The sequence below is a fragment of the Bactrocera dorsalis genome, chromosome 3 (assembly GCF_023373825.1).
Source record: "Bactrocera dorsalis isolate Fly_Bdor chromosome 3, ASM2337382v1, whole genome shotgun sequence".
Lineage (NCBI taxonomy): Eukaryota > Metazoa > Arthropoda > Insecta > Diptera > Tephritidae > Bactrocera > Bactrocera dorsalis.
The window spans coordinates 54,311,109-54,317,181 of record NC_064305.1 but is presented as its reverse complement, the minus strand read 5'-3'; positions in this window follow the sequence as shown (position 1 = coordinate 54,317,181).

Below are 6,073 nucleotides of genomic sequence, written 5' to 3'. Positions count from 1 at the left end.
GAATTTTTGAAATTCCGTGTGACTTTAAATCAGGTCATATCAACTCATCTTAGACCCCATATAACTAACAGGCCAATGTGCTGAAGGTACTTCCCTGAGTTTAATCCTTACAAGTTGCGTAAATATGAAATGTTCGGTTATGCCCGAACTTAGCTCTTCCTTCCATGTTTACTATAAAGTTTTACCAGTTTCGCCGGTTTTGATTCCTGCAAGTTGCAAGAGTATAAAATGTTTGAACTTAGCCCTTCCGTACTTGTTTATTATATTTTAGCATAGTACGTCTATAAATTTTTCATCTGCTGATGTGATTTCCATTATCAAGAAAGTAAGAGTTAAAACTATTCACAACTTATAGAGGAAAAACTGAATAATTTCTATGTATAGTACATGCAGCGTAAAAAAAGGAGTGATGAAACGTCCACGCATATATCAAAGTTTTTCTTTTACATTTTTTGAAAAAGTTTGATTATTTTATATCATTGTAAATATAATATTTTTTATACAGTTATGCCGATTTAATTTGTTTATCTAGTAGATTCATTAGTCAATTTGACAATATCTATTCGAATTTATATGCGTAAATTATAACTGAAAAAAATATTGAATTAAAAAAATACGGAAAAAATATTAATTAAAATTATTAAAACAAGTAAACGGAGTAATAGACAGTGAACTTCATAAGAGTATAAGCTAAAAGGAAAAGAAATGAACCTTGACAATCCGACGAGCTTTCCAAACCACACCCCTTACGGTATATTTGATACGAATAAAGAATTTATTTATAAAAGAAAACTTTTGTTTTATTTAGAGTGGTAAGTTAGCCTTGTTTTTACAGGGATTTATTTACCTAATTTTATTTTAGAAGACTTTTATGAAGAAATATTAGCTGAGCAAGAGACAAGGTAATAAAATTGTTGGCAAATTCGATTGTTTTTTGTGCAGTATTTGTATTTTTAGCAAACAGAGGATCAGATATTTTCATTTTATTATAATATACAAGGTGTGTTCCCAAGTAAACATGACTTTTTGAATCTAGCGCCCTCTGGTGGCGCCACCTATATGACGATTGCTCAGTGAGAATTTCATGATATTTTATTGATTGGAAGTGAAGTTATTGCATTTTAGGTGTCTTTGTTATCGGTGTGAAAATGAGCTTTGAACAAAGAGCCAACATAAATTTTGTTTTAAAATTGGTAAACGTTTCAATTGAAGAAACATGTTCATGGCGATTATTGCCTATCCCGTAGGAGAGTACACGAGTAGCTTCAACGTTTTGAAAGTGGTCGTAAGGACATAAATGACGATCTACATGTGGGACAATCAAAATCCTTGATCACCGGAAATTCCATCGAAACTGTGCGTGAATTCATCAAAAATCAGCCGAAATCATCATTGAAATGCATGGAAATGGAATTGAACATCTTTAAAACATCGATTTATCGCATTTTGACCGAGCATTTGGGCTTACGAAAGGTGTGTGCACGGCTTGTTCCGCACAAATTGACTTACGACCAAAAATTGCTCTCATCGATCGACGCTTGTGACCGATTATTTGACCAAAAATCACATTTTAACCATTAATCACTCCCCGTATTCACCTGATATGGCACCGTGCGACTTCTTCCTTTTCGGAAAAATGCATTTATCCATGAAAGCGTTATGCAGACATGGAGGCCATTCAAAAGGCATACAGACGGCAATACCGGCCATCGAGCTAAAACACTCGTACGACATTCTTTTGGAGCATGCAAAAAGCTGTATTGAAGCAGAAGGAGACTCTTTTGAATAAAATAATTTGATTTTGCCGAATAAAACTTTTGTTCTGTTTTTCTAAGTCCTATTTACTTTGGAACGCTCCTTGTTTCTTTATTTTTGGTACAAATGTCATATTATCTTACTGCCATCGTTAGAATATCGAAAATATCAGTAAAAAACATTTTGAAAGATCATTTGGCCGTAAGAAAAGTTAAAGAAAAATCACTATTTTTTCGGAAAACAGCGTCTAATCGTTAAGGTCTGTGAAACAATGCTTTCCGACCATACCGACTACCATTATGTCCAGAAATATATTAATACGAGTACTTACGATGAGTCTTAGATCTGTGCTTACGACCCGGAAACATACAATCAATCGGCCGAATAACGTGGCAAAGGTGAGTCGAGGCCGAAAAAACCACGTCAAGGTTATATTGACAGTTTTCTTCCATTATCGAGGTGTGGTGCATTCCGAATTCCTTCCGACCGGTCAAACTTTCAACAAGAAAAACTACTTGAGTGTTATGCGTCGTTTGCGGGAAGCCATTCGTAAAAAGAGACCGAAATTATAGGTCGGTAACTTTGGTTTTGACACCACGATAATGCACCGTTGCCGACTGCATTGATTTTTTGTAAACTTTTCGCCAAACTTTCAACCAATATCGTGCCGCAATTACCGTATGCGCCTGATTTAGCTCCGTGTGACTTCTGGCAATTCAAAAACTCAAACTACCGCTCCGTGGGATCCGTTTTGACCGTTGAAGGCATTAAACGTGAATAGCTACTCGAAAGGGGCCAACAAAGATTTTGAATAATAAATTAAAAATCTTAAAATTATGAACAAAAACTGAAAGAAAAGCATTATTTTGCTTATACGAGTATATGACCACTTCCACAGTTCTTGTCGTTTCGGTAATTATACTCTGAATATGGCACATTAAGTTGGCCACCAAGCTTGTTTGTTTTGAAAATGTCGGGGATATATTTATATGTCTTTCAAGAATACACTGTGAGATTTTTTGAGTTATACCACATCTTCAATGCCGCTAAAAGAAGGTCCTCTACAGGTGCAGGGATTTCGACTTATCCGTGGATGAAACCTAAAAATAACAAAATCTCGTTAAAAGAACGAGTGAGTCTGTTAGATTAAATGTGCTGGAAAGAGAATTGAAATCGTGACATATTATATATGGCGGTATGGTTCGTTTTACCAAAAATTTATTCTAAAAAATCGTAAAAAGTAAAGATCTAAACTGCCTGGTTGAACGAGCGGGAACGTTAAAATAAATATCAGACAACAGAAATGGACTACAGACTAACTCATAAATATTATGCCAAGCATTTCCCTACAACTAGCGAGTGAAGGGAGATTTATAAATTTTAAACGGTTAGTATATGAGGGAAGACTTAACCTGGAATCCCAATGAAAATGATTTAAGGCAAAAAGTAAAAATTGTTTTCGAACGGACTCTAACTTCTCCAACACATGCAAATTACATATAGTTCCGGTGAATATTTTCGCAGTTACACGCAAATTTGAAAGGATGTTTCAGAGTGCTTGGAAACGCATTCCAAGCTTTAAACACGTTTTTCTCACTGTGTATTTCTAACTGTATATAACTCCTTAATCAAATAGCTCGCAAGGCTTTAGTGATGCCAACTTTTATGGGCCTTTGTGAAGGTGAATTGTATTATAAGGTAAATTATATATATTAATATTCAAGTATCTCATTATTGGCTTTTAATTTGTTTATACAACCTAAAGACCATCCCTGATTGAATAGTTAGAATTCATGCCCAAATTCGAATTTATGACAAAATCTCTCATATACTCGTATATAGATAGCTCTATATATACATACATACATATATAAATAGTGAAAGACGTTGTCGCATAAAAATTCTTACATACATACATATGTATAAATCCGTAAGTAAATACATATACATATGTATATTCTCACTTAAAATTCATACCCAATCCTCATACCAGTCGTCGAAGTTGTCGAGGTAGATCCAGAAGTATTTTACTATTCATAGGGAGCATGCGCGTCATTATGCCAGCAACCAACAAAGTTTTTCTAAGTGAATATGTGGCTTTACTAGGCTCATTGCGACAGCCGATAAGCTTAGAATTCTAAAAAGAAATAAGAAGAAACATTTCGCAAATGTGAATCGTCTCGTCACGGATGTATTACGCGAGTCCTTAACCAAATATGGGTGGTAAAACCAAAAGATAGGCTATGCTATGCGCACGTACTTATCGACATGCCAAGTGCTGAACATACCTGAAGCAGCAAATTCATACATATGTATGTGCATATATGTACGTACACAACAACAGTATATACTTGATAACATCAACGCACCGAACAATATAAGCTACGCCTGGTTATTGTACACTGGATTATGCTTTTACACGATCGTAAACCGACGTTGAGTTGTTTTTCAAAATGAAACAACATTCGTATAAATTAGTAGGGTAAATGACCGCCGCGGTTGGCGAGAGACCCAATTTTGGATCACTTTTTTCTCAATTGGGGCTTAATGTCAGCAATAATACGCTAAGTGTCGTCTCGGGATTATATACGTAGACAAGCCATCGAACGATCTTGGGCCATGACATAGGCCCACCAAGCAAGAATATGCGCTTCAATAAATATATTATTTGTCTGTAGGCCATGTACACAGTCTTGTTGGAGCCTAAGAACTTACAAATCAACATCCTCCAATGAATGCGAATTAAAGTCATAAATTATGGCTCTGTAGCGTTTCCCAGAACTATGGCTCAGACCTAGAGCACACCCAAGAGTGATTTTTTAAGGATGTGAAGGCGTCTTATGTGGCTTGTGGATTATCATCACTCCAAACTCGAAAATGTTCTTTATTAAAATACCCATTTACCCAAAATAGAGCTAAATCATTGAACACCTTTTTCTTATGAAAATCGCGATTGGTGCCCATTTGGTGCAATAACGTCTTTGGTACACATAACATTATCACCAAAAATATTTTAGTGTTTTGTGTAATTGTATATCGAGGTAGTACTGTGTAATTACGAGCAAAGATTTTACTATGTTCATTAATAATAACTTATCTACACATATGTTTAGAGTGAGATTGATGGTGGAGTCGTCATTTAATTCAACGGTATCCGAAAAATCTCAGCATAGGTGAACGCTTAAAGCTGTGCCTTTATTGCTTTACCATTCCAAACACCTCAGACGACGGAATTTAAAGGGTTCACGGGTAACCTGGTTATTAGAATGCGACTGAGCCAATTCCACGATGTCTATGGTATGGTATTTCGATTTCATTTGGAATTCGTGCACATTTTCCCATTTTGTCTAACAAATAATACTGATTAAACCGTTTATTTTCGGCCGAGCTTCCTCTTGGCATACATGACGAGCAATAATAATATCTCTCACAAGTAAAGAAATTTCCAAAAATCAGAAGGTGGACGATTATCACATCTTTATGAAAAGCTTATACACTAAAATGGTATGTCTTTTGTAAAAAAACTAAACACAATTTTATGTACATAATTTAAGATTTTGTTTCGAACATACAAGTCAGCAAGTGACAGTCACGCACTCAAACCTATCGGATGTGGCGGTCGCGTGGAATTGACGTTGTTATTAAATGACAAATAAATAGCAATGAAATAAAACGGCGTACTCGTATTGACTGAGCGTCTATGAGCATATTGAATATTAATTGCGTAAGCCACGCGTCGCCTCCTTAACACTTCTATCACAACACCAAACCGGCTTCGCCTTAATATTTAAATGAAGGAGAACAGTTTTGGCTGTATTGCTGGCGATTAAACAGTTTGAATATTTAACCATAACCGGTGAATTTACTCATCTCAACTCCAGTTATTCTTAGTTACTTAATGATTTGCCACCCACAGCACTTTAGAACCTTGTCTAAGTTCACACACCTGAACGGCCATGGTCGTACAATGACCGTTCGCAAACTGAACCTTATTAGTATTTTAAAGAGAATTGTATATCATTTAAAATTTATCATTAGAGGGATAAGGTTTTTCACTTACAATGTGACGCCGACCGACTGCACGGAACAAATAAATAAATACCATGACTTCTATAACGCTGATCATAGAATATACAAAAAAATAGTAAGACCTCTTAATTTAAATTTCGCGCTGAAACGTTCAGAATGTTGGAAGAGGCTTTCGATGATAATTCTTTGTGTTGTGTTCTGATTGGCACAATTCAAAGAGCGTTGACGTTGAACCATGTCCAGGACGGCCATCAACGTCAACTAATAATCAACACGTCAATAAAATAAA